Consider the following 26,121-nt stretch of genomic DNA (forward strand, 5'->3'; position numbering starts at 1 on the left):
CCACTGCATCTGCAGTCTAATGGTGGCGAACGTCTCCTGATCTTACCACTGGGCCCCTCAACCGAATTACTTTTTTTCTGTGTATCTGAAATGAAACGCAGTGCAGAGGTGGTTATACTGATAATGGATCATCGATTGTGAAGCATCAGCTTCAGGAAAATGGTATAGATAAATGTGGTGAAAATCGGTTTTATTGAATACTGCATACATTTACCATGGCTTCCTGCGTTGGTCACAGGCAATGTTTTCCTTCTATAGGCTTCAATTCGTCAGAAAATTCGATTCACTGATATTTCACCAACTTCGTTTGGCATGTTCATCTGAGACATCGACCCACACTGCATACAACATCAACAATGTTCAGCATACTATGTGCACGAGAATGTGGCATGGTTTTTATGCACAGTGAGGATTGAATAATGTTCTGCAAGGGCAAATTAAATTCAGTTTAATTCGTAAAGTCGCAAGAATCCAGAGTAAGATTCAAAATGTCAGAAATTCACGTTCATTACCTTGGCCAGAATTCCAGCCCAGCAAAGGGGAAATCTGCCCCTGAATCCCCAGAATCCAATTGTTTGCTCCATGTGTCCACTTGGAAACCTATGTGAAGGAACATTAAGCCTGAAGGAGAACTTGTGAGAATCCTCCGCTGTCTGATCTAAAGCTGAAACAAGAGCTGTCGATTCCAGCCGGGAGGGAAGCAACGTGGAGATGAGACCAAAATATTATTTGGCGTTTACTTCATATTGTCCTCAATGTGATTATTTAAAAATCTTGGCCAGAAATGGCACAGACACAAAGGAGCAGAAGGAGGCCATTCTTAACACCGATCCTGTCCTGCCACGTAATTTGATATCATCATGGCTCACACAACAATTGTATGTCTTTTTCCAGCCCATCCACAACGTCGTACTGGCTAACAGGCATTTATCGATCTCTACCATAAATAGACATCGATAATGTACATCTGTGGGAGGAAAGTGTTCCGTTTCGAGACAGTTCGGTTTATGCACGAATATTACCGGTTTTGCAGATGAGCAGCCGAGTCTGGTCTGACCACTTTGCAAAACATAAATTAAAACACGACCCTGATGGGATTCGAACCCACAACCTTTGAATCGAGATGTAGAAGTCCAACGCGCTTTCCATTGCGCCAAAGAGCCACGCCTTGTGTTGCCGTTAAGCCCACAAGCTTGCCTTTGATGCATTGCATTCAGGACACCAATCTCGCGCCTGTCTGTCCTCGTCACACTTTCTGGTACCTGGTCCTTATCCACTAGTGCTCTGGCTCATCAAGTGTTCAGCTACAGACTGCTGAAACGTTCTCATGACACTTACCTTTACCACATGTTCAGATAATAATTTCCAGATAATCAATACTCTACAGGTGAAAGTATTATTCCCAAATCTCCTCCTTGTCTCCTGTCTTTCATTTATGTTACTCTGTTCCTTCCCAATACAGGCTTATCCCTGTCACACATATCTATCCTCTTCATAAAATGAGCACGTTAATCGGATTCTTATTCAGCCTTCTCTGCGCTTAGAGTTACATCCCCAACCTAGCTCGCGTACCTTCACAATGGGAGTGGTCAAATCCTTGCCATTCTTTTCATCTCCTGTGAAATTCTCCTCCTGCATTCAGACGCTTCCAGTATCTGGCGATTACAAGAGAAAAACAAAGTTCTCAGAAGAAAAACCAAAAGGTCCGAACAAAATCAGCAGCTTTTGTCTATCTCTGCTGAGGAAGGAAAGTTAACGCTTCGAGTCCAATGATCCGTCTTCAGAACTAATGGGAAGGGAGGGTGGGTGAAGTATGTGTAAGACGGCAGACGGTTTCTAAAATTATTGAACTTGATGTTGGGTCCAAAAGTATTCATGGTCTGTCGGTAGAAAATTAGTTGCGTATCTTACAGCTTATGTTGTGTCTTGAAGGAGCACTGCAGCAGACCAGAGACTGAAATGATGGCTTGGGAACACAGTGTCTAGATTTGAGTGGTGCTGGAAAAGCACAACAGTTCAGGCAGCACCCGAGGAGCAGTGAAATCGTCGTTTCGGCAAACAGCCTTTCATCAGGAATATAAGCAGAGAGCCTGAAGGGTGGGAACATAGTGTAATGTTGAAGTTACAGGAACTGGAACATCGGGATGGTATTTGTTGATTCTGGACAGAACGTAAGTGATCTCAGCTTTGTCACCGACTTAATGTTCCTCTCTCCATTGGAGAGAGATCACATTCTGAGCAGGAAATACAGTTGCCTCGATTAGCTGAAGTGCAGAGAAATCTCTGGACCATGCGACCGGGAGCTTCCAGAGTGAGGAGAAATATCTGAAACCAGCAGGAAACGTAACTGACAACAACAAACGTCACAATGCAGTACAGGCACTTCGGCCCTCGCTGTTACTGCAACCTGTAAAATAATTTAATGCCCATTGTAATGGTAAATTAACATTTATTTTAAATCCAATAAAAGCACAGGGAAACAAATAAGTAATTATTTGACTTTGCAGAGGCATGTGTTGCAGACAGACAAAAAAAAATGTAAAGTTAAACCGAAATAATAGCAGAGATACAAGGCCAGTAAACTACCATACCAGGGACAAACAGTCAAGGAATGAGAAAAAAAATCCTTTTGATGTGGAAGACACCTTTCCTCACGTACCATTGGCGAAGGCATCCAGCGAGAGGTGGCAGGATTTGAGACGATGCATACTGCAGGCACAAAAAAACGAAAGATTGTGTTTTGAGCGACGACGTGAGTACCTGATTCAATACACACATAAGGAGAGATATGAAGAAACTAAATTGGCTAACTCAGGCAGATAGAGCAGTCCAGGTAACCCCCGCCAAAAGGGTAGCCTGGCGATTAGTTATGGTAGATGTTTCGGACCCAAGATTAAGAAGGGTCACTACTGAGTGCAGGGCAAAAGGCAAACGTGATGTGGGGTTCATAGGAAGCTGTGAACCCATAAGGATAGCCCGGAAATCTGAGTATCGCCCATGCAGAGCACGAGACCCGTTAAAACACGAGACTGCCAAAGGATACTACTTTGCATCCCTCCTGAAAGCTTGAGTGATAATCCCCTGTGGATAATCACCGGTGAGAGCCCCCATTTTTCTGGTCAAAAAGGCAAACATTCCAGGTGAATCGGGGAAACGGAGCTTTGTTCAAGACCAGCAGGTAGTCAATTATGCTGTTGTTCCGCCCGCCCCAAATGTTCCTAATCCTTGTACTATTTCAGTTCGAATTCCACCTGACAGTAAATGGTTTTCTGCCACGGAATTATCAAATATCTTCTTTAGTGTACCGGTACACCCAGAAAGTCAATTCTGGTTCACTTTTCCACTCAACGGAAAATCATATACACTCAAGCGACTTTGTCAAGGTGACTGTAAGTCCCCCATCATAATTAATGAGGCTCGATGCTGGAGTCGGGAGATTTGTGTTTTAACCACGGGGTCAGCGCTTCTGTAGTATGTAGACGAATGCTTAATAGCAGCACCAACAGAGGAACAATGTGAGAAAGATACGCTTGTGTCGCTCTGCCATCTCGCCGTGAATGGGCACAAATCTTGTGTCGCAAATCTACAATTTGTGCAACAACAGGTGAAGTTCTTTGGTCATTTCTTGTCTGAATCAGGGAAGTGCATTGGTCAAGACAAAGTTCAAGCAATTTGCAAATTCCAAAGCCTCACACGAAGTAACAAGTGCTATTCTTTTTGGTCTTGCACTCCTACTGTCGATTTTTTATCCCACATTACACAACCCTTGAGGCGCCTCTAAATGAAATTTCCAATGGCTTAGAGTTTCAGAACCAGAGATCGTTGCAGCTGAACATGCGCTCCAAAATCACACCTACACTGGGGGTCAGAATCAAAACAAGCCTTTTGTACAAACGGTAGATGCATGACATCTGATCGGATGCAGGAGAATGTGGGAAAATTGAGGCAGGTAGCTTACATTTTGGCTAAACCTAGACCCCGTAGCGGCAGGATTGCCTATATGCCTGCAAGCCGTGTTTGCAGCTTCAAAAGTTTGTTGTAGCGTCCAGGGACACAGTCGGCTTTGGAGAATTAAGCCTCCTGGTCCCACATGGATCCTTACTATTTTTCGAGCAAAACACAGCACACATGTCTGCAGCACGTTGGCTCAGAAACAATACTGTACTATTGGAGATGCCTAACATTACAATAACGAGATGTAACGTCCGTAATGCTGCTAGCCTTCTCGCCACAACAGGAGACAGAGACCCACATGACTGTGTCGCTGTAACTCACCAAGACCAGGCGTGCAGGCTTCACAAACACAGTATCAGGATATTGCGTTTTTTTGTGAATGGGTCCGCATTCAGGGGCAAACGGATAGGCCACAATGGTGTTTGGTATGCTGTAGTAAATAGCCACGAGGTAGTCAAAGCGCAATCACTCACTTGTCATCTGTCAGCTCAAGCAACAAAGCTGATTGCCTTGACTGAGGCATGTCAATTGGCTGAGTGAATGATAGAGAATATTTACACAGACTGCAGGTATGCATTCGGGGTTGTACATAATTGTGGAACTCTGTGGAAACACAGGGGGTTCTTGACCTCCACTGGAAAGCCCAAAATACACCGTGGTCTGACTTCTGACCTCCTGGAAGCGGTCCTACCGCCTAAATCATTCGTTGTCTGTAAATGTGAAGCCCACACGAAAAAGTACGATTCCCTTTCTCAAGGCAATGCGAATGCAAACTCTTCGGGAAGGACAGCAGCCCAGCAGCCGCCAAGTGATCAGTTGACATGTGTATGTCAATTATTTGTAATCTAAAGCAGACTTATGGGAGGTCGAGTCGCAGGCCACGCCGAAGGACAAGCGTGAATGGACAATGGCAGGGTGCAGAATGAGGGAATGGGTGTGGTGTGGCCCCATTGGTAAACCCTGTCAACGCGATTATTATTCCCATTCCGTGACAATTAATACACAGTGAGGACCATGTGTCAAAAGGGGGGGGGGGGGGGGGGGGGGGGGGAGTGTAGCGATCTTGATATTTAATTTGGTTTCCGTGGTCGAATCTGTAAGTCCTCCTCGGACATTGTGCAAAATAATTTTCCAAAGGTCATCTTAGTCAGTCCGGGACTGAGATTCAGAAAAGAACAAATGTTTCTTTTTTTTGGAGCTGGCTGTGTTTACATTCTCCCCACCTCAAGTTTATAAGGACTTATAGACTTGATTTCTGTCAGTCCAGGTGAGATACTTTGTGATGCGGGTACTTTCATTGGCAAAGAAAATACATTTATCCCCATGAAGCTTCCATTCATCCTCTGTCTGCCCATTCATTCAATTTGATCACTGCTGTTCTGATAAATTTCACCTCTGCTGTCCTGTTGTTCTTCCATAATTCGAGGGAACGTCGAACAGAAACCCAAAATCATATTAATGTTCGGTTGTTCATGTTACATCAATGACCAGACCAGAACAAGCTAGCAGGAATTTCAATAACAGAAAAATATTTTAAAAATTCCTTCCCGAAAATCAACCGACTGCAAAGTCAGAATATGAGAAATGTCAGAGTGCACTGAGATTTAGCCAATTTCACAACGCTCGGACACACCTAGCCGAGTTCAGTCTTTGCGAAATGTTTATTTATAATTGTGACAATTCCCTGGGGCAGATCCTCCCTCAATCCACAAAAATGTATGCTGTCAAAAACTATTTCAGTTCAGATTAAAATGGCTCAAGATACTCTCCATCAATCCTAGGTTACTGCGCCATGTCAATTGAAGTGTATTCAGATAAGGTTAGAACTCCCAGCCTTTTCTCCCACAGCTCTCTATTCCAGTTGCTCCAGCCTCGTTTGGAGCTCCCATCCTGGGCTTTTCACGCACATCTCTGCCTTCATAGAAGAATTGCATGCTCACGGACTTGGTCACTGGCAGAAAGAGTAAAGATTCTCGCATTCATTCCGCTCTCAAATTCCGATCGGATCTTCACCACTGCGTCGCCAAATTTCTGTTATTCCAGACCTGGAAGCCAGTGTGATTGAAGTGTGTAACCGTAGTTACAACCTTCGTAATGATGAGAAACTTCGTTGTTATTTAAACCAACATTTCACCAATTTGTTTGCTAAGCCTGTAAAATTCATCTTTTCTCGAAATCTATCGAAATCAGTCTTCGACATTCTCAATGATGGACTTTCCACTGCCACTGAGGACATCGAAGATGACGATACAACCCAATCTCAGTAGGTTATCCTTTGTGCATGTGGTGCTGTTCCTCGCCAATCTCAGTCATTGCATTTATTGCGTTTACTGTTGGTTATTTTTTCATGTGATTGTATAGTGGCTCATCCTCTGCATTGTGGCCGAAGCAACCTGCATTCAAATCCGAGTATCAGCAATGCGCATTTGTTCCATGTTACTCCACATAACACTTGCAAAACAAACGCAGAAAGGAAGAAATCAATTTTTAAGGGTAAAATGCTCTCGAAGGTGATGATTTTCTTGCTTCAAACTTTATCTGTACATAATCTCAGAGAAGTTTCTCCCTTTCCCAATCACCATTCTTCCATTCTATCCTTCCTCACATGCCACTGGGGCTTTGCACAAAGTAACATTCACTTTCACATTGACACCGTTAAGTAAGTGCTGCAGCTGTCACTCTTCTTATGTGAACTTGCACCAATACCACCATGAGGAGCTTTAAGCCACTTAATGCAATCAGATAATGTGGTTGGGTTATTAATCCTCATGTAAAGTGTTTGATTTGCATGGACCAGATATTATTGGAGCACTGGATTCATGAAAAGGACGCAGAACAGTATCGAGGAAAAGAGACTTTATTGGAAAAGACCAATGTTTGAGAATTCCCCACATTTATTTCCAGTCTTTATTCGTCTCTCGCTAGAGTGTGATGTATAATTCTGCAATTCACATAAAATAAGCGACATGAGAGCTGTGGAAATGGTGCAGAAGTGATTTGCCAATATATTGTCTGGACTGAAGAAATTCAGCTATGAAAGAGTTTCGACAGACTGGCTTTGCTTTTGTGAGAGCAGGAGAGATTGAGCGGAGACAGTATTGAGATGTAGGAAATAATAAGGGGCACGGTGGCACAGTGGTTAGCACTGCTGCCTCACAGCGCCTGAGACCCGGGTTCAATTCCCGACTCAGGCGACTGACTGTGTGGAGTTTGCACATTCTCCCCGTGTCTGCGTGGGTTTCCTCCGGGTGCTCCGGTTTCCTCCCACAGTCCAAAGATGTGCAGGGTCAGGTGAATTGTCCATGGGAAATTGCCCGTAGTGTTTGGTAAGGGGTATGTAGGGGTAGGGGTATGGGTGGGTTTCGCTTCGGCGGGTCGGTGTGGACTTGTTGGGCCGAAGGGCCTGTTTCCACACTGTAATGTAATCTAATCTAATGGATTGGGTACACTTAACGAAATATTTCTCGATGATGGATGGATCAATCAATCATAGATTTAAGATAAGAGTCATAAACGTTCGAGTAGCTCTACATAAAAAAATCTTTATCAGCTTGCGAGTCATTGGAATCCAGACATCATTGTCCCTATGAGTCAGAGCGGCAGAAATTCTAATAATCTTCAGAGATACTTAACTGTGAATTTGTAATGCTTAAGGCATACAACGGTAAATGATGGAAAATGGGATGAGGATAATCAAGCAGGTTGTTATTGACAAGGGGATGCAGAAGTAGCGTGCAGCCTCAGTTAGTTCTGACATCCAACTGGTGGCGTTTGGTAACCTCAGTTGTCACGTTGGATGCCAGTTTTCATTTTCCCGCTGGGGCAGCTCTGACTGTTTCAGAGTTTCAAGGTTTGTGTAAAAATCTGTTGTTCAGGTGAAGGATGCAGATGGTGTGGAGAAGTTCGATGGATTTGGGAAGTTGGTTTGCGGACCTTTCCTCCCCTTTCTCGGTGATATCTTCAAGGCAGATGAAACTCATGTGAAGCTCTGCTGTCCTGCAGCGTTTCGAATTGATTTGATTTATTTCCCACTGCATTCAATTGTTGTTTCTTGTCGTTAATTTGCATGTCCCAATATATTGAGTCCAGATCAACTTGTTTTTTAATGGAGTCATTGGACGAGTCTCGTCATTCCAGACATTCTCTGGCTTCACTCTGTTTAGCTGGCCCCAATGTATTTGTGTTGTCACAGTAGAATTTGTTGTCCTCGTCATCGCTGTGCATTGCTACTTGGAACAGCTGGTTGTGTTGTTTAGTGGATCTTCCAGAAATATTTTGCAACAATAGATATTCCCGCAGATTCTTGTCAAAACCAACGCCAGGAGGAACATGCCATTACCCAACAAACCAAGCTCTCTAAATGATACGTAAAAGTATGTCTCAGCATGTACAGCCAGACTCCTCTGACCACTCAGAGTTATGAGACAGCATAAAGCGAAAGACATATTTGAAACAATTCACCAAAAAATGGACCAAATACCCATCATAGGCAAGACAAATTTGAAAAAAAAAAGTATTGCATGTCGTGACTGCAGGAAACATTATACAGGACAGACAACTCACGATACGCATTCTTGAAGATCAACTTGACATGAAACACCACTGCCAGGTGTCCGCAGTAAGTTGACTCATGACACTGAGTGTCGCTGATTCCGTGGCTGGAATCTCGCAATGTGTGACAGTCTGCAGCAATGGAGAATGTGTTCCTGGAAAAGTACAGCAGGTTATGCAGCATCCAAGAAGCAGGAGAATGGATGTTTCTTACATGAATACTTCATTAGACATTCGGCCAAAACGTCGATTCTGCTACTCCTCAGATGCTGCCTGATCTGCTGTGTTTTCCAGCACCACACTCTTGACTCTGATCTCCAGTATCTACAGTCCACACTTTATCCTCCGTCTGCAGCATTAGGTAGTTCCTTGTGTGAGGGAACTGTTGACATTACCAATGTAAAATTCGATTGCTGATTGAGAAACAGCCCAAAAGTGTGTTTCTGTTGTTTTGAGTTTCCTGGATGTACAATGTGTGCTTCTGAGATCGCACCGTTTGCGGTAGTCTGGGGAGCGGCTGCAGTTATCTGCGTTTACATCCTAGATGCTATTGGTGCGGTTTGATTTATTCTTGATTTATGCAACAGTAACACAGTGGCAAATCAATTAATATTTCAAGAAGGCAGACCGACGTGGAAAATGTCGATGTGCTGGTGACATTTGATCAGAGATTACCGAGATTCAGGAGAAACGAATGTTGATTTCTTTCGGGTTGTGATGAAAAACAACCAGGGAAATAAGTCACCAGCGGGTACAGTTTACAAGGGCACTCATAGGAAGCAAAATGCGAAATAAAACGTACAAAATAACGAAGACAGATGAAGGATGAGTGTAATCATGGGTAATCTGACTTCCACTCCGCAGTTCCCCTAATTCCCACACCCAGCCCCTTTGTAAACAAATGGTAGAGAACCATAAACATTAACATCGTCTATTGGAACGATCCAAGTCTTTTCTAAATTTTCGATTTGGCTATTAGTTTCAGTTATTTTTTTTTCTTTCCTGGGAAACCATCTCTTTCATTGTTAGCAATCGTAAAGGGAGCCATCCTTTTTATCATGGAAATAATATGATACTAAATTTTGTTTGTGGAGTATATAAGAAAACACTGTCACACGTTTCTTCTACTTTCTGTCGGTTTTAATGGTTCTCTGTGTTTTGCATCTTCCAACCAACGTGCATGACCTCATAATCCGGACATGTAATTGCATCTGACAAGTTTTTGCCCACTCACCCAATCTATCTATATGCCTGTTCATATTGCCACGATCTCATCATAACATTCTCTCCCACGCATGTGTATTGCCAGCAAATTTGGACACATTTTACACTGCCCCTTTCTCTATGCTATTAACAGAGAGATAATTGAAGCCTTGAATATACTCAGTCTTGAAAGGCCTCTGCTGTAAATGTTTCTACATACTTGCAACCCTCTGAATGTGAGAACATCCTCCTCATTTATTTCTTATGTGGGTAACCCCTTCCCCTGAGATTGGGATCTCCGGTCCTTCACTATTCTGGATATAAAGTAGAACAGAACAAACTTTTAAAGTAAAACATATTCCCACTGCTCTCTCCAGTGCCAGTTCTGAGTTTTCTTTTTTAACCTTTGTTTGAACAAACTGCCCTGATGAGCACATTATTACTGACAATGACACATCTGCTTCACAGGTGCTTCAGTGCCTGTGATTGGAGTGGAGCTGAAAGGCGCGATAGAAGTGCATCTTTTTTCACTCGACTATTTCCATGTTATTAATCTCTCTGCTCATGAAAATGGATCCGTTATATGCATTCAATCTCTCATCAATACCGAGCATGTTTCACTCACAGTTGATTTTAAATGATTTCTTGTTGGATGAGTTATCTCTGCAACTCCAGAAAAACCATCCCAACAAATCGATATGTTCTCAGGTCTGCTCATTTCTTGACATACAGAAAACTTGCTGCAAAGAAAATATTTCCATAGTCGTGAATCTCTCCACAAAAGGAGTTTAATTTATCTCTCTACATGGTGCAAAGCAGAGGATTGTGAAAAGATTCTAGGAAAATGTTGCCAATTGTCAAATGGGAAACCTTTCAGCAAGCAAAACAGAAATCCCAGCGTCGAGCTTTGTGAATTTTTAGATATTCCTTGGGGCGCGGATTCAGTGGAAAATGAAGGGTTAACTGGCCGGCTGGGCAGAGACAGTTTAGAAATCTTTCTGTTCTTTCGGAGGCCGGTGTACTCCGGACTTGAATTGATGTACTCCGGACTTGAATTGATCTGTGACATTGAAGGATTCTGTTCCTGCACGTCAGGAAGTCAAATCTCATCTCAGCTCCGGGGCAATTAGAAAATACGGGAACAGGTAGGACACTGAAAGGCTGGAAATGAGGCGATCTCTGTAGGAGGATAACTTATTTCCGGTGTCATGCATGTGGCTGTAAAGGGTGGTATCAGCCTATTCCCATGTATTCATCGTGAATTGCCCAGGATTTACTTTGGAAACTACATACTAATTAAAGATGTTTGTAAATATGTGAGGAGCAGGCTGCAGCTTGCATTCGGGGATCATTGAAGCCATTGGATCAACAGTCTCTGTCGCGAGGTGAGTCATTGTTTTCGGCTCTTCACTGACAGGTTGCTGTTCTCCCACGACCCAGGAACAGAGCGACAGCTGTTCTCACACAATCTGTTTTTTTTTACCGCACAGTTCCGAGATTTTACCGAGTTCAGAAAAATATTCCTCAAAAGGCTCGAAGGGAGAAGGTTCCGCTTTTAGGAGAGCTAGTTCCCGGTGACATGTATGTGTCTGCAAAGTGTGAGATCAAACTGTTCCCATTGTCCACAATGAATGCTCCAGGATTAATTTTGGAAACGTCAAACCAATTGAAGACAATTTTCGTTTTGCGAAGGATAGGCAAAAGCTTGAATTCATTAACAGTCTGCTTTAGGAGATCCTGCAAGGGTCCTGCTACAAGGGACTCTGTGAATCAATTAGTCCTCTCGTCTGGCTGTTAACCGAGAGGGTGCACCCACGCATGGAGCGGTCGCTGTTCTTATCCATCTACCTCCTTTGCTGTGCACTTTCTGGTTTTTAATAGGGTCAGTAATATGTAGCCAAACGGAAACCAAATCAGTGAGGAAACACAAATGCATTTCTGTATTTTTGAATGGCTTGTGAAGGGTTGTGGACACTCCGACTCTCAAACAAAAACCGAAACAGCTCAAGGAACTCGGCAGGTATGACATTAGATGTGAAAGAAAATGGAGTTCTGAAAAACTCCTGGAGAAGCTCCGAATCGTTGTCTCTGTTTATCTCTCCCCAGATGCTGCCAGATCTGTTTAGTTTTTCCTGCAATCTCTCCTTTCTTTTTAAATGAATGACCATTTCAACCATCGAGATTGTTTACACAGTCCAAACATGACCTGACGTTTAACCCTATCGAAACTGTGGTGATTGAATTCAAACAAATAAACTTGAAACGAATTTAGTAGCGCGCTTCTGCAGTTGTGGCCAAGTGTTGACGCGATGGACGTTAATTCCACTAAGGATTTCTCATTGCAGTTAAGTATTTTCTGACTGTAATTGAGAGCCGAGAGTGAATTTGAAGAGTGCTTGTTCCCTGCTTTCTTGTTTCAAATTCAAATCGCAGGATAAGGTGATATGTGTATAACTCAGGCAAGGAACGTTAATCATCTGCAACCAACCGCCTGTCAGGAGAGAAAAAGCAGGTAAGATCCATTTAGTTGTAAACTTCCATTACTGAATACGTTTCCCTCTCTGACAAAAGTGCCGCCAAATGAGATAACAACCGTTCAGGGGATTGTGTTGGACTGGCGCAGACTTAGTGGGCCAAAGGGCATTTTTGTGCTAGACACTTCCATGGCCAGCTGCGAGGTGGTCAGTTTGTGAAGTAACAGGACATCCTTTGCAAAATGTCCCTCGGTGAGGAAGAGGTCGAAACTACTCTCCCCGATAGTTCTGATAGTCACGGTATTCATTGGCACCAATTACCAATTTCAATTGGTAATAACTATTACGGTGCATATTTGTGGAATCAGTCTATCTGACAATCAGGACGATGAGACCGTGATGTCTCATTACTCAGCCGAGAGCAAGCTCTTGCAGCTTACATTCCCTGGCTCTGCTTGTGAGATAAAGATTACTTTCTCGATGTGCCTGTGTTTATATCAAACAGCTCATTGACATCGGGACTGGACGTTCAGGGGAAAGTGGAGGTGTGACAGAGGCTGAAATAGAACAAGATGAGACCCCAGGAGTCAGACGGTTTGTTTTGGTGGGATTTCTGTTAATGAAAGTTACACATGAGAATCGTGTTCGATTATTTCAGCTCAGTATCCATTTCATATCGTGGCTCAGCACAACGGTGCACATTTTCTGGCGAAGTGCCTTGTCTTCCACTTCAAGCCACCTTTCTCTGGAGAAACTTACAGACGTAAAGCACATGAAGTGGAGAGAATCCTGAGGAAACTGTCACTTTCGGGGAATGTGCCTGTGTGACTGCTTCGGTATGTGACCATGAGAATACGCTCCTCAAAGGGGTTACAACAGTGTGACCAGGTCAACCTTCAGTACCATTGTTATGTCATTTAAGATCACAGGAAGAAGGTAACCGCTTCTAACCGGGACTAGAATAGATGTATGCCTGATATCGTGCGCTTCACGATGGACGAATGACCCGTCTCCACTCCTCTCCCACATGCATTTTAAACTCGAGGCCAGAGAGAAACTGACCTGACGAGAAAATCGCTTCACAACCTTCTACTATCAATTTTGCAAATTTATTCCTATCTTGCCACCTAAAACATTCAATTAAATGTAAAAAAATGAATGTGCTCTCAGCAAATGGGACACCTTTGGATACAGTCCTTCAGCCTCAAAACGACCCTACACAACTATTCTCAGCATACTTCTGTTAAACTAATTTTATATCTAAGTGGAAAACTTCCATTTAACTCCATGCGATCTAACTTTATGAATTAGTCAACCATGTGGAACCGTGTAAAATGTTTTATTGAAGTCCAAATGAGCAAAGTCTGTTACTTTGTCCTCATTGATCTTCTTGGTTACGCCCTAAAAAAACTCAATCAATTCTGTGCAAAACCAGCCTGATTATCCTGATTCATTCCTTGTATCTAAACATTCATATAAATCCTATCATTTAGAATTGTACCAAACAACTTACCCACGACCATAACCAGACACAATCACCTATGGCTCCCAGGCTTCTGCGTGAATTCCTTTCTAAACAAAGGCACAATAGCCATCCTCTGGTCATTCGGCGGCCCACTCGTCATAATAGATGATAAAAATATTTCTACGAAAGTTCCAAAGGTTTCTTTCCCGAACTTCCCACAAATTTCCGCGATACAGGAGATTAGATCCCAGGGAAATATCCAACTTTATATTTTCCAGGTCCTCCAGTCCTTCCTCTTTTCAATGTGAACGACTTTCAAAACATCAATATTTAATTGTACCCGTTATGTCGTTCTCCATGGTGTAAACTGACGTGAAGTGAACATTATATGTCTCTCCATCTGCTGAGATTCAAGATGTGATCAAGGATAGTCAGCATGGTTTTGTGAAGGGCAGGTCGTGCCTCACAAACCTTATTGAATTCTTTGAAAAGGTGACGAAGGAGGTTGATGAGGGGAAAGCGGTAGATGTGGTATATATGGATTTTAGTAAGGCGTTTGATAAGGTTCCCCATGGTAGGCTACTGCAGAAAATACGGAGATATGGCATTGAGGGTGAGTTGGAGGTTTGGATTAGGAATTGGCTGGATGGAAGAAGACAGAGGGTAGTAGTTGATGGCAAAGTTTCTTCATGGAGTGCCGTCACTAGCGGTGTTCCGCAAGGATCTGTTTTGGGACCATTGCTGTTTGTCATTTTTATAAATGACCTGGAAGAGGGGTTAGAAGGTTGGGTGAGCAAGTTTGCGGATGATACGAAAGTCGGAGGAGTTGTTGACAGTGAGGAAGCATGTGGCAGGTTACAGCAGGATATAGAGAAGCTGCAGAGCTGGGCAGAAAGGTGGCAGATGGAATTCAATGTAGCTAAGTGCGAGGTGATTCACTTTGGGAAGAATAACAAAAAGATGGGGTACTGGGCTAATGGTCGGATACTTGGTAGTGTGGATGAGCAGAGGGATCTTGGTGTCCATGTACACAGATCTCTGAAAGTTGCCACCCAGGTAAATAGTGCGGTGAGGAAGGCATATGGCGTACTGGCTTTTATTGGTAGAGGAATTGAGTTCCGGAGTCCTGAGGTCATGATGCAGTTGTATAAGACTCTGGTACGGCCGCATCTGGAATATTGTGTGCAGTTTTGGTCGCCATACTATAGGAAGGATGTGGAGGCATTGGAACGGGTGCAGAGGAGGTTTACCAGGATGTTGCCTGGTATGGAAGGAAAATCGTATGAGGAAAGACTGAGGCACTTGGGGCTGTTTTCACTAGAGAAAAGAAGGTTTAGGGGTGACTTGATTGAGGTGTACAAGATGATTAGGGGGTTAGATAGGGTCGACAGTATGAACCTTTTCCCGCGTATTGAGTCGGGTATTACAAGGGGGCATAGCTTTAAATTAAGGGGGGGTAGATATAGGACAGATGTTAGGGGTAGGTTCTTCACTCAGCGAGTCGTTAGTTCATGGAATGCCCTGCCAGGAACAGTGGTGGACTCTCCCTCTTTATGGGCATTTAAGAGGGCATTGGATAGGTATATGGAGGATAGTGGGTTAGTGTAGTTTAGGTGGGCTTGGATCGGCGCAACATCGAGGGCCCAAGGGCCTGTACTGCGCTGTATTCTTCTATGTTCTATGTTCTATGTTCTAAGACAAATGTGAGCTCTTTAATCTTAAAGTCCTATTTAGTCTCAAGTTCTTAATTATTGTAGCTTCTCTTTCTATTATACTTAGCTTTATGTTCTGATGACATCTCATATCCTCGATTGACCTTTATAATATCCTCCATAAGAATGCCCCTCCACTCCTTATATCGTTCAAGAGATTCACTGTGTTTATATGGAAGCTGTCCCCTTTTTTAAAAAAAAGTCTTATACAAGGCGTAAATCTCAGCAACCAACATTGTTCTAACGGAATACCTACAATGTGGAACGACCATTTGGACCAAGAAGCCCCCACTAATCCTGCGAAGGGAATCACACTCAAACTCACACCTCTACTCAATTCCTGAAACTCTGCATTTCCCATGACCAAAGAACGTCAGCCGCACATCTTTCGTCTGGGGAGGAATGTGCAAACTCCAAATCCACAGTCATCCAAAGTAGATATTAAACCAACATCGCTGAGCCAGCAAGACATGGGTAATCGCCACTGAGGCAGCCATTATGAACCTCCGATCCACCACTCAAAATATATCATCACCAACACCTCCTCTTAATGTTCCAAATGCATCTGCCCAGAGCCTCCTATTGACTGAGGTCTAAACCTCTGCCCGTGCTTTCCTATTCGCTTGAACTGAACGCCTGCATTGTATTTGCCTTCCTAAACACCAACTGAAACTGCATATGAATCATAAGAGAAAATTGAACTTTGAATTCTTTCTGCTTTCATAAAATTGTTTGTGCCACTACTCTTACCACCAATCATATGTTCGCACACTTTTCCACAAAGTACCACAACTGCAACTATTTCTTTCAAAGCACTCAGTTTGTTCAAGTCATTTTGCCGCATGCCCGCTTAAACAAGAAGATCTGCCCTTGCGCCGATCATTGTATCTTCTTCAAATGGAGCAGCAACACCCTCAATTCCTTTGAATGGATCCTTCATACATAATGTGAATAGATGTGTTGCCAACACTGACTCCTGCTGAAATCCACTAGTCACGGGCTGCCATCCTGGAGAAGACCCCTTTACCCAACTGTCTGCCTTCTGCCAATCAGCCAAGCCTCAATCCATGTCCTCTTCTTTAGCAGGTTGCCATACTGCACCTTGACATATGCCTAGGGAAATTCAAGCTTGTAACCTCCACCGGCTTGACTACGTCTAACTTGCTCATTACCTACTCAAAGCATTTAACACAAAGCTGATTTATTTGATTGTTATCTAGAATATTCCAACTTTGATTCCAGGCCTGAATGTGAAGAACAACAATGTTCAATTGCTGTTGCGATATGTAAACACTACGCTGCCTTAGTAGGGTCGATGAGTGAGTGAATTCCTTCCCTCAGTGGGATCCTCTATTCTCTCAACAGGGTCGATGAGTTAACTAACTGTTTTGCTCACATGGAGCAGGTAAATACTTGCGGCCAAATGCAAACCAGTTGGTGTACTGAGAGTTGAGATGATCGCTTAAACCTATTCCTGGAATAGGTTCCTTGAAACGTCTCTCACAATTCGAAAATATAGATGTGAAATCAGTTCTACAGAGACTGGAGAGCACATCCCACAGGCTACATATTTGATAGCTCTCTCCATAATGTGATGACGTTCATGATGAACTGTCCCCAGGAACGTTTATAATGATTAATGTCTTTATTCAGTGTGAACACGTTGAACACACGCAAGTATTCAGCACCTTCTACAGCACTTCCCGCATTCATGGCATTTAGAAAGACCTGTTAATATGGCGAGAAAGGTGATGAGCCATCCGGTCGCTCGGACTTTGCAGCACGGTCCCACAGATTTGGAATTGGAAAGGTCTCTATTCCGGGTGAGCACGTGGGTCAGACGTCAGGTCTCTATATATCTTAATGGACTCTTATTTATATGAACATATTTCTCAGAGATGAAACACATAGAGGTTTGATAACATTTTCCAACGTTCTGAGAGAGAAAAGGTTTCTCATTAGTATGAGCGTCGTGTTCGGTTCTCCAATCGCTGGACGTTTTAAAGCATTTTCCGTAGTTCATACACTGAAATCATTTCTCATCATTTTGAACGAGCAGGTGTCGCAGCAGGTCAGAGACAGAGTGAATCCCTTCCCACACTCTGAGCGGGTGAATGGCTTGTCCCTGGTATCATTGCGTCCATGGGAATTCAGCTCAGACAGGGAAATGAATCCCTACATTTCCACAGTCATCCCTCACTATGACTGCAATTGAGGTGTGTAAGTCTGATGACAGGTAAAAACCTGGTCCACACGCACAATAAGTGAATGACTTATCTCAGACTATTACCAGAGCTTTTTCCTTTTATGTTCGAAATCTGATCAAGTTGTATTTGGGATAAAATTCGTGGCTTCATCAGATTATGGTGGAGAGGTTGACTTCTAAATCCTCCTCTTCTAATATCCTGCGAAATTGATGTGATCCCAAAATGAAAGTGTGAAACCGTCTTTCAAAAGACTCTAGAATCTGTCTGAAGATATGGTCTGAAGGTAAGCGATTTTCGACACTAAGAATTTGACCAGAATTTTGTCAGAATCTTTCATGCACACAACTTCCACCACAGAGAACGAGCAGGTCAGCAGGTGGATATGAACACGATCGCCTCCATGTTCCCTCCAGGCCAAACACTGTCCTGACATGTCTGACATCCAGTCCTATTGGAGCAGACATTTCTTACAATTCAATCATTGCAAAATTGAGGCCTCTGACTTCAGTCCCAAAATCAAAATTCACTGCCTCGCCACTGAGTCGAAAGTGTGATGCTGGAAAAGCGCAGCAGGGCAGGCAAACAACGAATGAGCTGGAGAATCGATATTTTGGACACGAGGCTTCATCAGGAAAGAGGCTTGTGAACCGAGGGGGTACAGAAACAAATTGAAGCGGGTGGGGTGGGACAAGGTAGCGGAGAGTGTGATAGATTGATGGAGGTGAGGACAATGATGAAAGGTCGCAGCGCAGGCTGGAGCAGATAGGTGGGATGGAAGATGTACAGACAGGACAGTTCATGAGAGCGGCGGAGACCCTGGACCTGAATGAACTTTGCTGTGTGGGAGGGAGAGTTGACTGTTCAGCCAGAAGCGAGTGGTGTTGTTTGGTGCGGGTGTCCCGGAGATGTTTTCCGAAGCGGTCTGTAATTAGGCATCCAATTTCTTCAATGTCGAGGAGACAGCAAAGTGAGCAATTGTTACAGTAAATGACATGCGTGGAAATTTGGTAAAATTCTGATGGGCATGCAAGTGTCTTTTGGGCCTTTGACAGAGTTGAGGACGGATGTGTGCGTGGATGTTTTCCAAATCCCGTGTAGGAATGAGAAGGTGCAGGAAGGGAAGGGTGGTTTTGTGGAAGCGTGCACTTTGTAAGGGGTGGAAGAGGGAATGATCTTTACAGAAACTGGATAGGGGTGCGGAGGGAAGCACATCTTAATTGTTGGGGTTCATTTGCAGCTGATGGAAGTACCGGAGGATGACATGATGTCTACAGAGGCTGCTAGATTTTAAAGTATTGAAGAAGGAAGTTCTGTCCTCGTCATATTTGGAGGGATGGGTTTTGTGAGTGGGGTTGACGGAAGTGGATGAGATGAGCTGGAAGGCATAATCGACGACGTGACAAGAGAAAATGCCTCGCCACAGATTCAAATTTCTCGCTGGCACTGGTTTGAATCTGAACAGATACGTCATTACCATGGTGACATCCTTCAACTCGTGATGTGTTTTTAACCACATATCGCCATCATCACCATGTCAGCCGACTTGCACCTCATTAACATCATTAACTCTTCCACGACTCTGCCCTTCTGTAGCTCAAACGCTAAACCATTCGTTTGGACGACACGGTCATAATACACTTCGATCCGTTCTTTCAAATTTCCTCCCTGCTCTGGTGCTAGTGGAGCAATGGATAGAGAGAGAGAAGAGTTGAGCACGTGGCTACGCGGATGGTGCAGGAGGGAGGGTTTTGGATTCTTGGATAATTGGGGCTTTTTCTGGGGTCGGTGGGACCTGTACAAGCAGGATGATCTTCATCTGAACCAGAGGGGTACCAATATCTTTGGGTGGGGGCGGGAAATTCGCTAAGGCTATTGGGGTGGATTTAAACTAATCCAGCAGGGGGATGTGAACCAAAATTGCAGTTCAAGTATAGAAATTGTTGAGAGTAGGGAGGTCCAGAATCAAGCTTCAGGGGCGCAAGATGGCACCAGCAAGCAAGAATTTGGTTTGGAGTGTGTCTGCTTCAATGCAAGGAGCATCCACAATAAGGTGGATGAACTTGCAGTTTGCATTGGTACCTGGGAATTCGATGTTGTGGCCATTTCGTAGACATGAACAGAGCAGGGACAGGAATGGTTGTTGCAGATTCCAGGATTACAATAAGAACAGAGAAGAAGGTAAAAGAGGGAGACGTGTGGCTGTGTTGGTCAAGGACAGTATTACAGTTGCAGAAAGGATGTTTGGGTCTCGTCAACTAATGTAATATGGGCTGAAGCTAGAAACAGGAAAGGAGAGGTCACGCTTTTTGGAGTTTTCTACAGGCCTCCGAATAATTCCAGAGATGTAGACGAAAGGATAGTAAATATGATTTTCGATAGGAGTGAGGGTGAGAGGGTAGTTGTCATGGGGGACTACAACTTTCCAAATATTGGCAGAAAACACTATAGTAGGATTACTATAGATGGATCAGTTTTTGTCCACTGTGTGCAGGAGGGGTTCCTGACTCATTATGTCGACAGGCCAACAAGGGGCGTTGTCACATTAAATTCGGTAATGGGTAATGAGCCCGGTCAAGTGTTAGACTGGGAAGTAAGTGAGCACTTTGGTGATAGAGATCACCGTTCTGTTGAGTTTACTATTGTGATAGATATAGATAGGTGTATACCACTGGGCAAGAGTTGCAGCTGGGGGAACGTCATTTATGATGCGATTAGGCAGGATTTAGGAAGCATAGGATGGAGAAGGAAACTGCAGTGTAGGCACATGTGAAATGTGGAGCTAATTCAAGGAAATGCTACTGTGTGTCCATGATAAGTATGAATCTGTCAGGCAGGGAGAAAGCTGTAGAGCGCGGGAGCCGTGGTTTGCGAAGGAAGTAGATTCTCTGGTCAAGAGGAAGAAGAAGGCTTATGTTAGGATGAGATGCAAAGGCTCATTTAGGGCGTTTAATGGTTACAAGGTAGGCAGGAAATACCTAAAGAGAGAGCTCAGATGAGCCAGGAGGCGACGTGAGAAATTGTTGGCCGATAGGATTAGGGTCAAACCGAAGGCTTTCGATATGTATTTACGGAATAAAAGAATGACGAGAGTAAGATTAGGGCCAATCAGGATCATTAGTGGGAAGTTGTGTGCAGGGTCAGTGGAGATAGGGGAAGCACCAACTGAATACTTTTCAACAGTATTCAGTCTAGAAAACGGCAATGTTGTCGAGGAGAATACGTAGATACAGGCAACTGGACGAGGTATGATTGAGGTTCACAAGGAGGAGGTATTAGAAATCCTGAAGAGTGTGAAAGTAGATATGTCCCCTGAACCGGATGGGATTTATCCTAGGATCCTTTGGGAAGCCATTGGGGTGATTGCCGAGCCTTTGGCACTGATCTTTAAATCGTCATTGCCTACACGAATAGTGCCAGAAGACTGGAGGACAGCAAATGTGGTTCCCATGTTCAAAAATGGGAGTAGAGACAACCCTGTTTATTATAGACCAGTGAGCTCCACTTCAGTTGTTGGTAAAGTGTTGGAAAAGGTTATAAGAGATAAGATTTATAATCATCTAGAAAAGAATAATTTGATTAGGGATAGTCAGCATAGTTTTGTGAAGATTACGTCGTGCCACAAAAACCTTATGGAGTTCTTTGAGAAGGTGACCAAGCAGGTAGATGAGATGATGTTGTGTATATGGATTTCAGCAAGGCGTTCGATAAGGTTCCCAACAGTAGGCTATTGTAAAAAATCCGGAGGAATCGGATTGTTGGAGATCAAGCAGTTTGTGTCAGTAATTGGCATGCTGAAATAAGACACAGGGTGGTAGTTGTTGGGAAATGTTGCTCCTGGATTCCACTTAACAGTGCTGAGCCGCAAGGATCGCTGTTGGGTCCACTGCTGTTCGTTTTATAAACGACGTTGATGTGGGCGTAGACGGGTGTGTTAGTACGTTTGCAGACGACACTGAGGTTGGTGAAGTCGTGGATAGTGACGACTTACGAAGAAGATTGCAGCGAAATATAGATAAGCTGCAGAGCTGGGCTGAGAGGTGGCAAATGGAATTTAATGCGGACAAGTGTGAGGTGATTCACTTTGGTCAGAGTAAGAGGAATGCAAAGTACGAGATTAATGGTAAGATTCCTGGTAGTGTAGATGACTGGAAAGATCTCGGTGTTCAGGTACACAGATCCTTGAAAGTTGTCAGCCAGATTGACAGAGTTGTTAAGAAGACAAACAGTGTTTTAGCTTTCGTTAATGGAGGGCTCGTGTTCTGGAATCATGAGGTTATGCTACAGATGCACAAAATTCTAGTGCGGCCACACTTGGAGTATTGTGTACAGTTCTGGTCACCACATTATAAGAAGGATATGGAAGCTTTGGAAAGTGTGCAGAGGAGATTTACTCGGATGTAGCCTGCTATGGAGGGAAGGTCTTACGACGAAAGGCTGCAGGACTTGTAATTTTCTCGATAGAGAGATGAAGGTTGAAAAGTGACTTTTCAGAGACATATATTATATTCAGAGGGTGAGGCAGGGTGGATAGGGAGAGCCTTCTTCCAAGAATGGCGACAACCAGCACGAGGGTGCATAGCTTTAAATTGAGCAATGATAGATAGAGGACAGGTGACAGAGGTATTTTATTTACTCAGAGAGTAGTAAGGGTATGGAACGTTTTGCCTGCAGCGGTAGTAGATTCCCGAACTTTAAATACATTTAAGTCGTCATTGGACAAGCATATGGACGTACATGGAATAATGTAGGTAAGGTGGGCTTCAGATTGGGACACAGGTCGGCGCAACATTGAGGACCGAAGGGACGGTACTGCGCTGTAATGTTCTATGTTCTGTGGTCTAACTCCCTCAGCTTCTGTTCAAGGATGCACTTGCGTTCTGTTCACTGTTTCATTGTGCATTATCTGAATGACATTTTTACCAACGCCCATTTTCACAAACGTGCAATGCGGCCTTCGCAGCTTTATCTTTCCACACGGGCTTCCTCATGGTGGAAGGGAATGGGTTGCAGGTTATTCACCCGATCATGTAATCCTGATGTGTTCCAATACCTCCTCAGCATGTGGGTGTACTCACAGCAAAGGTTGCTCAGCCATCACTGAGCAGCTAAAGTTCAAAGGTTTCATCATTTTCTACATATCTCTTGAATGTCCTCCCTCTATGTATCACTGTCGTGTCGTCCAGCCCACTCAAGAGCAAACAGAGCTGGTCAATAGCATGCCAACCCACCCAGCGGACACGACACCCGAGATAATGTTTTAAAGTGCTCTCGGATATGTGCATTCCCTCGAATTCCAACCTCCAGAGCATGTTCGATTTGAACTCCTACACGTTTGGTGCCTAAACTTCATCTGCCAAAGCCATAAATTATGAAATCCCATCGCTATGTAATTCGCACAGGGCTATAGGAAAGGAATTACTCACCAAGTCATGAAGAAAAACTGTAACACATGCTGAAATTAAAGACAATTATTTGGTATTAACACTACAACGTGACTTTTTAATAATAGAAACTTCAAAACTTTTCCTCTGTATGAGTTTAAACAAATGTTGATCCCTGTCACATTATGAGATATTGGGAAGTTGACAAAGTGTTATAACAAATAAGTGATCAAAGAAGTGGGTTTCAAATCGTATTTTGTCACACAAAACGAAGCTTGTATCACAAAACTAATTTGACAGAATTTGTTCTGCTCGAGGTCATAATCTTTTGTCAGTCTCAAGACGTTAGTGCTTCGTTAACTCACTGGTTCGAGCACTGGTTTTGTAGCCTCCATTCTACGGCAGTTTTGCTGAATTTTCTTTTACTATTGCAGCAAGCATCCGAAGGTGCGTTCCACATGTTGTTAGGAAATATTTTTGAAGGAACAGCTGGAAATCATTTTTTTACGCAACCCGGCCTCATCTGTTTCAGTTTGAAAGTCCACATCCGTGTTTTTCTTTCGAGGAATATGAGAATGACAAGCTTCTGATGCGAAGAATGCCTTTGTTTGGCACAAAGAACAACGTGACTCAGTAGAAGCCGTAAAGTAATGGTGAAACAGTGCAGGACGAAAACGTACAGGGATGCGGCTTTGTGCTTCCATTCCTTCTGCAGAAACAGGAATGTGCTGGAATCCAAATTAAACAGATACGAGGCTGGAAGAGCATAGCTAGCCAGGCTGCCCCAGAGGTGAAGAAATCAACTTTTAGCAGGTTCCAAATATTCACGATTGAGGAGGTCAGAGAAGGACAGTCTCCTGCCACTTTATCTATGTAAACAGAAACGGGATTTAAAGCTAATACTGAACAAAGGAGAGGCCAGACTGTTCAATTCTTCATTTTATGGAAATTGGGATCGATTGAGTTATTCATCGCTATCAAAAGATGTGTCTGTATAGTTCCCTCTATGGGTCAAAATGAGGTTCAGTTCTCCCGCAGGTCAGGAACAAATGTGACGGTATCTGAGTTCAGTCTCCATCGCTGGTTCATTTGAGATTAAAACTTTGCATGTAAAGTCTCATTGAAATGAACACTTCAGACGTCAGGCTGTGGTCAAAGTATTGGTATCTGGAAACGAGAATGGATGGATGTTTACTGACTGGCACTGAAATAATGTATTATTCTGTGCTGTAAAAGAACGGTGTCACGAACATTTTTTTGATAGAAATTTCTCATCGCTGGAAAAGAAGCTGTGCTGCATAGAGAAGATACAACTGCACATGCCGTCCTCCCTGATCGACTGATGGTTACGATGCAGCGCTTTCACCGCTGTGGTTTGGGTTCATTCCTTGTTCAGGGTATCAGGATTTATTGTTCCTAATAAGGGCAATAACAAAAGTAGAGCATCTTCGACAGGAATCGCATTTCAAACGCGTCTGCATGTGCCTGGCAATATTGTATAGGGCCAAAAGGTGGCTCACTGGTTATCACTGCTGCCTCACTGCGCCAGAGATATGATTTGCCTCCAACTGGGTCGACTGTCAGTAAAGTGCCTTATTCAGGAGCAAATCAAGAGAAAAAGGGTAAAGTATTGCTCTATGAGGGTTAATCCCTGGAGGTTTGGTGTGCATTTCTTGCAGCGAATAGTCAGCTTCTGAACATTAGGCTTTCTATGTTCCCTTACTGTGTTGCTTTGAAAAACAGTCACTTCCCAGTCAGGGATTGATACATAATGCGACAACTAAAGGATTCACTTTTGAAAGAACTTGCTTCCATTTTCACTACGTTGGTAATGGCAGTATACAGCATTAGAGCGGACTTTAATTTGTTGCATTGGACCCTGCATCCTTTCTCAACATGAACAATACTGGAATATAAAGAGATAATAACATACATGGATAGCGATGACTGGAATGAAATGTCGTCAGGAAGAATGGACAGTGTTTACTTGGAAAGAATAAAATGGAAAGGAATCCATCGATGTAGTGAGGGGTAATGACATTTGAAAAGACAAGGCGGGGTTTTATGGCGTGGTGGAAAAGACGAATAGATCATGTGGTGTTACACCAGCTAAAACTGAGTTGTATCCATATGGAAGAGTTGCAGGCGATGTGAGTTTGGTGGGAGTTAACAGAAGGGAAATTCCCTCATTCGTATGGATCTTTATCTAGAGTTTAGAACTTCAAAACCAGAGATGAATGATAAAGGGAAGTTTGGAGCACGTTTTATTTTTCCTTCTACAGCTATTGCATTTGACAGACAGACAAATTTTGGGATTCGTGGTGCGCTGTGACACCAGAGCATCAGCTTCTTCTCTGTCTTTGAACCGGGCCGTCAGCGCAAGGAATGCAAATGCGGTACTGCTCTTCGTGAAAGGTTCAGAAGGCGGTAACTACACTCTCAAACAGAATGGCATATGATCAGATCCAGGTTGGAGAAAAACTTTACAATGCTTTGTACAGTCATTAAATGGAATTGCATTACATTTCACTACGAGAGCAGTTTTGTTCCAGCAAATTCGAAGGCAGGTTTTCAGATGGGAAAGCAAGAAAGAAACATACGTATTTGCCCATGTGAAAGGCTGCAGTTGAAGAACAAAGCAGTTTCGGCGAGTTTCGAACTGGGGACTTTTCGCGTGTGAGGCGAACGTGATGAAAACTACTCGAACGAAACAATCCCCAACCACCGCGATGGCGTCTCAGTGGCATCCAGCACTAAAGTTGAAGCCATTCTTCGTTTCACCTTTCTGGTTCCAAGCGCTCGTTGTTGTCCAGTGTAATTGACATCTTGAAAACCTAAAAAAAGACACGTGAAATTATTAACAAAATGCAGACAAGGATGTAGTCAATGTTTGTACCGTAGGGCGAAGTGAAATAGGCTGGGACGACTTTCCATGCAGCGTAACGGCTGCGACATGATCTTATGGAAGGGTTGTAAACTGAATATTTACGTGTTTTACCCAAGTTGGGGTGAGTTGAAAACTCGATAGCATAGGTTTAAGGTGAGTGGGCTGAAATTGACAAAGAACCTGAGGCAGATTTCCCAAACAGAAGGTTGTGCGTGTGTGGAATGAGCTACCAGAGGAAGTGAAGGAGACTATTACACTCAGAAAATTGCAAAGGTAATCGGATGAGT

General features: G+C 43.5%; 1 non-coding gene across 1 annotated transcript; it reads right to left on the minus strand.

The window, feature by feature from the left end:
* Window positions 1–1,083: 1,083 nt before the first annotated feature.
* trnar-ucu (transfer RNA arginine (anticodon UCU)) lies at window positions 1,084–1,163 on the minus strand. Its single transcript is given in 2 exon segments — window positions 1,084–1,119; window positions 1,127–1,163. It is a non-coding gene; the product is annotated as a tRNA-Arg (tRNA).
* Window positions 1,164–26,121: the final 24,958 nt, after the last annotated feature.

Source organism: Chiloscyllium plagiosum, unplaced genomic scaffold (assembly GCF_037043375.1).
Source record: "Chiloscyllium plagiosum isolate Xiang-an unplaced genomic scaffold, Cpla_swu_hap1 HiC_scaffold_47, whole genome shotgun sequence".
NCBI lineage: Eukaryota > Metazoa > Chordata > Chondrichthyes > Orectolobiformes > Hemiscylliidae > Chiloscyllium > Chiloscyllium plagiosum.